This window comes from Lepidochelys olivacea, assembly GCF_965140295.1.
Source record: "Lepidochelys olivacea isolate rLepOli2 genome assembly, chromosome: 5".
In the NCBI taxonomy this organism is placed as follows: Eukaryota; Metazoa; Chordata; order Testudines; family Cheloniidae; genus Lepidochelys; species Lepidochelys olivacea.
The window spans coordinates 114,790,042-114,801,824 of NC_140415.1; the positions used below are offsets into that span (position 1 = coordinate 114,790,042).

The window sequence follows — 11,783 nt, forward strand, 5'->3', positions numbered from 1 at the left end:
ATTAAACTTCTGGTGAAGATACAATGCTCAGTTTGTAATCTCACTATTATTTCCATGGTAACAAAATGCAATGTCACAAGCAGAGGCTTATTGGTATCTTTGCTGTTTGGCATGCAGCCTCCAGGGTTGCCTAGTGTCAGATATGCCATGGGGCTACTTTGTGATTTCAGTAGAACTTGGGGGGTGGGGTGAGGGGAGAGAGGGTTTGAGAGAAATCAATGGGATGCTGCCACAACGGAGAACTACCTGTTCATTAGTTATGGCTACAGTAAAGGACCAATTCAAGTACAAGAAGCTGCAGCTAAGCTGTGAGAAAGCAAATGCAATTATCATCACTAATAGCAAACAATGTCCCAATATATCTGTATGGATCAGGTAAATGACAGGTGATGGATGCAGCATAAAATAGGTGTTAGATTAGGGATTCTCAATCTTATTCATAGTGTGGCCCACATGGTAACATGTTCATGGACCATCTCCCTTTCAGCTGGTGACCTAACAACATTCTTGCTGCAATTGCTTACATAGAAAACTAATATTAGGCAAGTATTTAAGCTCTCTTTGAATTCAGTTTACCAGCTGGAACCCAGTTAAGGCACTAACTATCATGTGACGAACCAGAGCTCTATCTGCTACAGGCAAGTGCTCTATAAGACTACAGTTTGCAACAAACCACAGAGGGAGAGAGAGGATAACAAGTTCTCCTTTTAGTTGAAAAGTGTGTGTTAAATGTGTGTGGACTCCACTGCAGCCTCTGAAATTGTGGCTGCAAAGTTTTCACAAGCAATTATTTGCTCACAAATGAGTATCGTATATGCAAGGTTTGTAGTTTTGAAAGCACAGAACCTGTGTGTACAATTTTAAGAGTCAATTTTACAAGTATAGCCATTTGCGGAAGATTTTAAAAGGAGGCCTGAAGTTCGTGTGCAAAAATATGAGTAGAGAGTTATCACAACTCAGCGCATAAAAAAAATCAGACTTCTGCACATACAAATGAGTATTTAAAAATCTAAATGCTCTATTTCTACTCACAATTGTGGTTATCACATGCACAAATGTTGAGAATGCAAATACAAGTTCATATTTATGGAAGACCAGGTTTTTCCATCTACTTAAAATTTGGCCTTTTGTGACATCATCAGCATAATCACTAGTAATTCAAGATTTGACAAATGTTCATGGAGCATGAATGCCTGGAAATTGGGGTGGTACCAAGACAGTACAAGGAATTAATAAAGAGACACCCTGCAACTACTGTCTCAGACAGAAAAAGCCTCACTGACTTATCCTGTGGTCTCATCTTTCAGCTGAAGTAATTTTTAGCCATTCTACATCTGAGACAAAGATGGAAGTTCTCTTCTGCAACCTTGAGCTTTCATGGGATGCCCTGCCTTTAGTTCGGATCCTGAGAAAATTACAGCCTCTTGATTCATTTAGCAATTTTTTTCCATATGTTTACTACTTTCACCAGTGGGATTCTGTAATATATATTATCTTTTCTCCCCTGTAGCCTTGTTCTTTAATCTTTATTCAACAGATATGCATGTCATCATTTCAGGGAGATAGCAATCTAATTTTAGGGAACAGAGACAGAGAGAGAGAGAGAGATGCACTCAGGTTCAAATGGAAGAGACTATAATCAGGGTGACATGGAATCTCTAGGTCTAGTCTCAAAGTATTTTAATGTGGACTGCCTGTGGTTGAAGGAGAAAAGATGACATTTGTTTTATGTCTGCGGAAATCAGTTTACACTAGGCTTAGTCTCTGTAGTTTGGTTTTTTTTTAAATTCATCCTTCAATAATTTTTTAACATCTCAAGCATAATTAGCAGTTGATGCGGTAAACAAAGCCAAGCAAAGCACTGCTTTTGTCTTGTATTACATTTGTTTTAAAATCACAAACCAGCAGGGGCTGGTTCCTTCTTTCCACCCCCCCCCCACCCCCCCTGACTTTCAGCCTGCTCACAATTTTTCTCTTGTTATTCAAGGGAACAAATATATGGCTTTAGTAGGGTACAACAACAGAAATACCCAAGCCTTCAAACTAGCGTAAACCTAGATGATTCCAACTTGGTGTTCACCCCCAACCCTGAATCTCACATCAGGGAGAATTTCCTCAAACATTAGAGTAAGCCATACATTTGCCCTCTTCTGCTTTCTGAGTCACACAATGATGATCATGGATTCTGGTGTTTCTTGCATAATAATGGCACTGATGGCAAGTTTACTTCTGAATTTTTACTATGATGAGGGAGTGGCCTCTCCAAAATTAAGATTTACTGTTCATTCTAAGCCTGATTTTGGCCCCCCATTTTACAAACTTTAAAAAAAAGCTTCCAAGTTTGCATATGTGGTTTGTGGACAGCAGGAAACATTTTTGCCCAAATGTAGGATGACTCAGATAAATCATTTTTAGAATATTAGGGTTGGAAAGGACCTCAGGAGGTCATCTAGTCCAACTCCCTGCTCAAAGCAGGACCAATCCCCAGTTTTTCCCCAGATCCCTAAATGGCCCCCTCAAGGATTGAACTCACAACCCTGGGTTTAGCAGGCCAATGCTCAAACCACTGAGCTATCCCTCCCCCCAAAGACTGAATTCAGGAGGGGCCTGCGGGGGAGGAGTAGGGAGAGAATGTTCATGTATTGAAAATTATTCAAAAACTATTTTTGAAAGGTCTTATTTAAAAAAAAAGGACAAGGTGAAACTTATTTGTAAGACCTTAATAAGATCTAGGGCCACATTCTTGGTCCTTTTCTATCCTGTTTGTGCTTCCTTGGTGGAGCACAGGGCACAAGGAGCTGTCTTAACTAGGCAGAGGAGGATTCCCCTTGCTTAGGGCTTTCCCCATGTGGTAAAACTAGTATAGATGTCCTTACACCAGCGTCTCATGGTCATCCCACCATATGTGTTATGCTGGGTGGGGCAGGGGAGGAAGTAATTCCAATACAATAACCCATTCCTGCCATCTTCTCAAGCACCCATGGAATCTTCATCACCTCTGCACTCCTTCCTCAGCTTCATGGCTTCTGTGTCTATGGCAGCAGAGCCACGGGGAGAAACAGTTAAACCTCTCTTCTTGCCAACTCCACCTACTGCTGTCTTGCGAAATGAAGTCATGCCTCTGCTGCTGTCACCTGGAGGTATTTTGGGGCAGTGAAAAGGGTTCAGAATCCCCCTCTCGTATTTGTGTGTGAAACAGCTCTCCTTTACCTCCATGTCCCTGGGTCTAATACACCACGTATCTTTCCCATCTCTGTCTGTAGCCTTCTCTCACTAGGGATCCCTCAGGGGCAACATGTCATGGAGGTTTCTCCACCAGCAGACTCTTCACTAACACTTCCTGCAAGGAACTTTGCACTTGGACTCCTTATCAAAGAAAACAAATAATTGGTCATGAAGAGTATATGGTTCCAGTCTGGAAAAATTAAGATCCATCAGATTTGAGCTAAGGAAATTGAAAGAGGGGAGCGAGTATACCGCGGACACTGGTTTTGATAGATCCTTGCTGTGGACCTGTCTATCTCAACTAATTTATAAAGGTAATATTTTCAGAAGGGCCTCAGTGACTTGCGTTCCTGAGTCTAATTTTCAAAAGCAAAATAGGCATTAGGAGCCCAAACCCTTAAGGGTGTGGCTACATAACACCTCATGCTCATGGGGCTTGGGCTGCTTCATTGCAGTGTAGACCTATGGGCTTGCGCTGGAGCCTGGGTTCTAGGACTTTGAGGGGTGGGAGAGCATGATATAAAGTTATGAATTTGGGGTGGCTTTATTACTCACAAGGAGCAAAGTGACAAGTGAGTTATATGGTAATTCCAAGTAGGTGACAAAGAAAGACAGTCCAGTGGTTAGGGCACTAGGTGATTTGGGCACCTTTAGTTCAAGACCCTACTCCTCCATACTCTTCCTGCATGACTCTGGGCAAGTCACTTAGCCTTTTCGTGCCTCAGTTTCGCATCTGTAAAATGGGAATAGCAGCACTTCCCTACCTCACAGGATTTATTATGAGGAGATATATCTATATAAAGATTATGAGGAATTCAGGTACTACAGTAATGAAGACCAAAAAACCAGCATAGCTAATAATGCCTCTGATGTGCAGAAGTGCTTTGCTAAATCAGAACCAAAACCTTCCAATCTAACCCCACAGTCAGGTATTTTCTGTATACCACACAATCTACAAAAAGATATTTAGTAAGGTTTTAGAGGGTTTTCAGTGGCTTTTTTGTTTGTTTTTGAATTAAGACCACTACTTGTTTTCCTCCACCAATAAAGCCTGGTGACTAAATAATCATGAGTCCAGTGCTTAGAAGGAGGGTGCGGGTGGGTTGATGGAAGATTAAAACTAAGGCATTCTAAATAGCTTTTCTATACATACCACTGACATATTTATAATAGGACGATTTGGACAACTCAGGGAGAGAAGTGCAGTATTGGCTAGAAACAAGTACTGTATCTAATTCATTCCTTGCCAGACGTATGAAGTCCCTTATCTAGATCTGTGGTGTTATAAGATATTGGACTTTAAACCTGTCACTGGTCCAGGACATTCCCATCCTATGCCTCAAGCCAGTGTAACTTTTGGGGGATGGGGGAAAAGAAATTCCACATTTGAGGGAAAGGATGACATTTCTCTGGTACATTGCTGTGTTTTTTTTTTAAAATAAACAGCTGATTGAAGCAGCTTACAGAGGTTTTGGATGTTATAGTTTCAGTGGAGACAGCTCAGCAGGCAGAATGCAGGTGATGCACATAAAGGGGCATTGTTAATACTTTTATTACATCTGTTGCCTACGTATATGTGTGGTAGGATTTTCAAAGGAGCCAGACACCCAAATCCACTGACATTTGATGCCCACATATAATACATACATGTGTGTGATCACACACAAATATGTAATGTAGTTCTGTGTTTACCTATATACTCCATTCAATGCATGTCAGTGTCAATGTTATTCTTTTGTGTAAGAGTGTTGTTGTTATGTACCTAGGTCACTTTTCTTTGAATTCTCCTCTTGTCATGCAAATTGTCAGCCTGGTCCACAATTATGAAGAATCCCTGATTGTAAAATAATAAGAGTAAAGTCAGTAGGAGACTGACAGGTGAATTTATAATGCATTTATAGTGTGAAGCTGTCCATTTAACCCTTAACAATATTCATTTTCTTCACAGTGTGCAAACCTTGTCAGTGGTTTGAAAAAGCTATGAATTTAAATAACCTTAAGCAGTTTGAGAAATTAATAATTTGATAGGTATATCTGGCAGACATTTTAAATGTCTCACTTCCTCCCCATCACCACCGCCCAATAATTTGCTTCAGGGTTTTTGCCAAATTTGGGATTACAAAGAAATGGAGAGGGGGAAGGGGTATGTGTGGAGGGAAATCAAACAATCGATGTTTTTTTTATTTGCCAAACGCCACCTTTAGAATGGATTCAGAAGTACAGACTCAGCCCTCTCTCTCCTCCTTCCTGCATGGATTGATCTGAAAGTTAAAGGAGTGTTAAAGAAGAAAAAGACTTTTTCAGAGCTTATCAAAATGAATATTTAATCTGATTCAGATTAAATTGGTGAGTTGTTGGCACCTCTCAAGCCAGTCTTTATTGTTTTGTGATGCTTAATGCTTATTTCAATATTAATGCAGATAGTGACAGCCTTGCTAAAGCACTTTGACTGACAGCCCAGAGGTGGGGGCTTTAGTGAGAGGAACAGAACAAATAGTTTCCCCTCTGGCTGCAGGCTGTGAATGCAGAAAAGCCTGATAGCGACAGGTGAACCATAGTTACCAGGTTCAGATCAACTCAACCTGCCTGTGTTTTTGGTGATTTACACACCAGGCTCTCTTTGCTGAACAGAGGGTTTTTGGCTGAGCAGGTGTAAGACTAAAACATATCTGTCTCCTGCTGAAAGTGTTCCCACTACAGTACAGTTAAAGGTTTATTTGAATTGGATACACAGAACAGAGTAGCCAGTGCCACAGTTTACAGAGATGTGCACAGTATAAACCGCAGTAAGTATAGCAGACAACTCCCTGCTCTAAACTTTCATCTTTTTATATCCAGCAGGCAGAGTAGGTGTGAAAGAAGACTGTGTAAGTGAGTGTAGGTGGAAGCCAAGGTTCTGCACAGGGCTGTGAAAGCTTCACAGAAACCTACTTTTATGAGATGCTAGCTTTTAAAAAAGGAAATTAGAGGGATGCAGTATGTCAAAGGGAAAGCTACCAGCATGCTGCAGTGAGACCAGGTGGAAGCTGTTGACTCACCTCTTACAAGGAGCTGGAATTAACACAGACTCTTCATTAATATAGCCAACTATCAACTGTGCTGAATACATTGGGTCAGATTCACCACTGTGTTGTGAATGCCATGTAATGCCAACAACCCAGGTGGGCTGTCAATTGTGGGGATTGAACCTTGGAGTTCTGAATCTTGATGTGGGAGCCTTTACTGCCTGAGCTAAAAGACCTACCACTCACAGCTGAATTTGTAGCAGGGTCATTCATCGCTAGGAGACCTAGCCACTACCAGCAGAGGACAGTGTACCTTATGGAATGGACACGGCTTCCATCTAGGGTAACCAGGTAGCAAGTGAGAAAAATCAGGACACCTTTTGGGGGAGGGGGGGCAAGGGGTGTATTTGCATATACAAGACAAAAACCCTAGTATCATGACATATGGTTACCCTACTTCCATCCAGTTTTAAGCTAATCCAAACACACTGATAAATTAAGCCCAATGAATGCTATCAGCTTTATTTAGCCCTCTGGTTTGATTCCCATGTAAACCAAGGCACCTTTACATCACTGACAACATAAAGGAATCTTAAAGTAGAGGTGACTGTAATTTACTCCCAGTTTAAAGCAGCCTTAGTGTAAATGGGATGAGACTCAGGCCCTGGGGAGTTAGTGTCCTAATAGAAGACTGCATGGGAGAAGACCCAAGCCCTCTGACTGGGCATCTTGCCAGAACTAATTGGAAACCCTGTCTCACAAAGCACTGAATCTTGCATAGAAGGTGGGACTAGAGTGTTTTGGTAAATGAGGTTTTCTCCCCCAATGGAAAATTCCAACTTGTCACCAAAAAACAAAATGTTTTCAGACAACAACATTTATCCGTTTGACGGTTTTCACCCAAAATGCCCTCAGTGAAGCTCTTGGTTTTCAGATGAAAATTTGATTTTTTTGGGAGGAGGGAGAAATAGACAATTTGTGATTTTTTAAGTGAAAAACCAATTTTTGGTCAAAAAAGTTTAAATGGAAAATTTTCAGCTAGCCCATATTGGGACAGGTAGTATGGGCTCAGTTTCTACTTGGGCTGGTTCAAAGGTCTACTCATCTTTTGAAGAGGATCACTAGTTTTCTGGGGTTTAATGGACCTAATACCTGATATGAGTAATTCTCACTTACAAGTACCTCCTGTTGACTTTGGCTCCGTGTCCTTGCTACATATATCAGGCAGGTTGAGGGGAGTACTGGCAGTTACACTAGCTGAGAGGAATGGGCTTGCAGTTTGCAAATAGATGTGAAAAACTCTCACCATGGTGTTGGGGTGATATGAGAAGTGAATTGAGATACATACATTTGGGAAGTGCAAGAAGATTAAGTGAGGAAAAAGCAAAGTAGTGACAAAACAATCTCCAACTGGTTTTATATAATTTTCATCCAGCATTTTGCAAACTATTTGTGTTTGAGAAGATCTCCTGTTTGTAAATTTTAAGTTAACAGTCATCACTCTCTCATGTTCTATTGCTGATAACGTGACAGGAGCCACACCATACCATTGCTGTTGAAAACAGCACAGTAACTAATTATGCATTAGGAATGAGCAAAATGTACCTTTTTTTTTTTTCAAAGAAAAACATTTGGAGTTCTGTAATGGCACGGCACCCACCTCTCACAAACACCCCATTTGGTCTGGTGTGTCTGCAAGTCTTTAATAGTCCTGGCAGTGGTATTGGGCTGTACCCACAGAGCTTCCTTCCTTCTGTATCCACAGAGGCAACAGTGGCCCAATCTGAGGCCAGAAGGGCCCAGAGAATGCAAAAACAAGTAGTTCAGATCCCCTTCTTGGGGTTTATCATTGTCCAGTTATAGGCCACTTCCCCAGTAGTGTATTGGGGTACCTGGGCTCACCCATTACTCCAGGTCCCAGCCCAGAGGCCCTAAGAATAGCAGTGTCCCTGCAACAAAACTGCTTTCAGTTCCCCGGGCCACTTCTCTCCCCCCGCCCCCACCAGAGCTTCACCCTTACCTCAGGGCTCTTTATATTCAGGCCCAGCAGCCAGCTGGCCATCCAGGAGCTCTTCCTGCTCCCCAACTCCCTGCCAGCATTGAGCTATCCATGGTACTGCAATTCCCTTTAGCCAGCCAGGAACACTATCTGCACACCTCTGACTCCAACAAAGAACTGACTATGGGCTGCACTTCAACTCCTTTTAAACTAGCCTGCAACTCTCTGATTGGCTAGCCCCTTGCAGCCTCTCCCGGATTGGCTGTTTCCTGCGCAGTCTCTCTAGGCTGCTTGGAGGACTTAGCTCCAATGCTCCTTTCCTGGGGAATCCTCAGATCATTATTTACAGACTTCAAGTTACAGAGAATCCACCATTTACACTAGCTTAAACCTGCAAGTATCCCGTGCCCGAGGCTACAAAGGAATCTCCTTCCCCCAGGGAATTGGCTGGTTTTAATCAAACCTTTCCACTAAATATCTTTTGTCTCCTCCTCCAGGTCAGCAGCTTGGTGCACCAACCTACTGAGATAAGATGCCTTCCCATTAAGATGCCTTAAATCCAGTCCTGCTACCAGAGAGGAATACCAGGCCAGTCTGAGCTCTATGAATCTATGCAGTACCCAAGCAGTTATTTCACTCCTCAGGTCAGTCCCATCCCTACCTATACATTTTGTTTTTAATTAACAATGTTCATGTGACCATTTTGCTATTATTTTCAATAGGCAATACAATACTTTTGGAAATAATTTAACTTTCTTATTCGATCCATTTAAAAATAATTCTTTTTAACATTAACATGCATCTTTCTATAGAGGACTAAAGACCTGATACAAAGCCCACTGATGGCGATGGAAGACTGTCTCTTTCCTTCAACAGACTTTGAAGCTGACCTTAAATGTGTTGCTGAGCTAGGAGTAATAGAGGAGTTGCCAATCCTGGTCCCAGTCTGGAGAGTTCTGAGTGCCTTCAGCTACTGAGAGTTAAGCTCAAATCAAGCAACTTGCAAGATCAGGTACTCTCTATGATACAGGCAACATGAACCTAGGATCTACCCTTCTCTTCCCCCCCCCCCCCATATCTTCTTGTTTCTGTCAGTTTCAACAACTCTACTGGATTCATACTAGGAATTATGTCTGTTTATATGAAATTCACTGGTGGTATTTTAGTGATTTCCATAAGCCTGAAGAGGAAAAATAGTTTGACCTCTGAACACACACAAGCCTGATGGTCTCATGGCATGGAGGGGCTTAAGACCTCATCCCCCTCCTTTTGAAATAAATGAAAAGAATGACTACAATGGGAGCTGGGTAATGTCCTCAATTTTCAGAGTTCACTTCTGCGTCATAGTTTGCTCCAGGCCCCTGGCCATATTGTCCCACTTACATTGCGTGCAAGTCCCTATGACAGAGTTGCTCCTGCAGATTAAGGACAGTTTATGGAGTCCAGTAAGCAGTGCATGGAGCCCATAGTGACCAGACAGTATTGTGGACATTAGTCAGACTGCATTTGTTGAATGAACCTTGCTGAGCAAGTTTTTTCCTCTTTTTTATTTTTCTCCACATTCATTTTAGTTCACATTGCATACTGGAGACCTGAGACTTAATGTTGTTAAGAAGAGAGTTTATTATGAAAGGACTAATCAACTGACTGCTATGTATGTAAGAGGGATTTACAGCTGAGAAATGCTTTGCAGAGATCCCAAAAGCTCACCCACAGAGAGGTTTCCTTATAGCTCATCATGTATAAACAACCCTGGCTTCAGTCCTGCAATGTGATCTAGGCGGGTGAACCTTTACACCTTTGACTTTCGTGGGATTTCAAGTAGGAGTACCGCCCGATTACAGATGTCTGTGCACATAGATCAAACTGCAGAATTAGGGCCTATGAGAGTTCCAGTTCAAGTCTTAACTGTGCAAGTGTGTGGACTTCACACACACAAAAATCCACTCACACGGAATAGGCAGAAATCTCTGCAAATCAACTAAAATAAGTTAGATTTTTTTTAACTTAACCAAGTGCAGCATCTGTACAATTATTTTAGAAGAGAAAAATATCCCAATAGCTTCTCTATGGCATTTGCATGGCTGAAAATTCTACTGTAATAAAAATTATGCTGCAAGACTGGAAGTGACATGATGTTTGTAGCCCTAGCCTACACTTAGATCAAGCCTACATTACAATTAAAGACAACAACAATGTACATTCTGCTCAATTTAACCACCGTTGTTCAAAATAAAGTTACAGTGAACAATGACAAAGGGTTGATACGCTACACGAGAGAGCTTGCCTTTTAAGTCAAAGCTGAAGAAATACAATGCAAGGGAGGCAGTCTTTATTGTGAGCCTCCCAAACAATTTAATTAGGGTAAAAACAAAGAGAAAAATACCAATCAGGAGTTATTTTTTTTGTTGATTCAATCTTCAAAGCATCTTCTTTTCCAAAAGCTGGCTCTTTTCTTGCAATAGTCAAAGGGGTAAAGGGAAATCTGTCTCCATTTTATGTATGCTAACACCTGACAAGACTTACATGTGCATTAGGTCTTTAGAACAGACTGCAGCCTGGTCTTTGTGCTGGGGTCTACTTAAGTACAGTGGTATATATGAATCTTTGATCTCCAAGAAATTGTGGGATCAAAGTATTCACTGTTTTGGTTATAAATCTGTGCTAAAATCAACTGATTATAGTTCTGGCCAAGGAAAAGAACCTGGTACAAATGCCTTTGAACTCATGTCATTCCAGGTAGTCGGTGCACTTTTGAGTTAATTAGCATTTCTTTGAACTTAATTTCTTTACTGTTGCATGGTCTGGAATAGATATCAGTCACTAATAATCTATTTCAAATTCATTTTCAGTGCTGCTATTTTGCAAGCAGAGTATGAGATATGAGCAGAAATTTGCTGCTGTGTAAAGCTAGTCTAACAGTTCCTAATGTGTAGTTCTCAACTATTATTAATTGGCAAGCCTTCATCCTAAAGCAAACACTCATTTCTACACTATAAAATGAAGTTGTTAGGTCAATTTACAACATTGTTAGTGTCCACACTATCCTCCTCATCTGGAGTGCTTCCACTGAATTAAGAGGGGCAGTGCAGGGGTCTGAGAGCCCTAGCTCTCAGCTCCACACGCAGCTCCCTGCCAGGAGCCTGGCTTCCCCCCTAGGCTGTCGGTGCCGCACTGCCAGGAGCCAGGCTATCCCACCCCCCCCACAAGCTCCTGGCAGGGAGCTCTGCACCTGGAGTCCAGGTGGCTCCCATGGGGAGCCTGAATGGAGTCACTGGGCTCCCCAGGGGAAGCTAGGAGCCTCCAAGGCAGCACCCAATGGGGAATCCAGGTCACAGCACGGCTAGGAGCAGGGAGTCCAGGCAGCAGCTAGGCTCTGGGGAGCCGGGACCCAGGGACAGCCTGGCTCCAAGTGAGAGCAGGGTGGGCACAGCCTGGCCGGGAGCGGGGAACCCAGGGGGCATCTGGGCTCTATCTGGCACCCCCATCTGCACAGGGGTGACAGCCTGTCTTTCTTGTCAATTTCATGGCTCCAGAAGAAGTGGAATACTGAG

At 42.3% G+C, this 11,783-nt stretch overlaps 1 long non-coding RNA gene across 1 annotated transcript in view; it reads left to right on the forward strand.

Moving 5' to 3' along the window:
• The window catches only part of LOC311521351, a 64,230-nt gene extending 54,641 nt beyond the window's left edge, over window positions 1-9,589 (forward strand). The window contains exons 3-4 of the long non-coding RNA XR_014711864.1: window positions 8,727-8,873; window positions 9,042-9,589. This is a non-coding gene — a long non-coding RNA (uncharacterized lncRNA). The remainder of the gene's footprint in view (window positions 1-8,726; window positions 8,874-9,041) is intronic.
• Window positions 9,590-11,783: the final 2,194 nt, after the last annotated feature.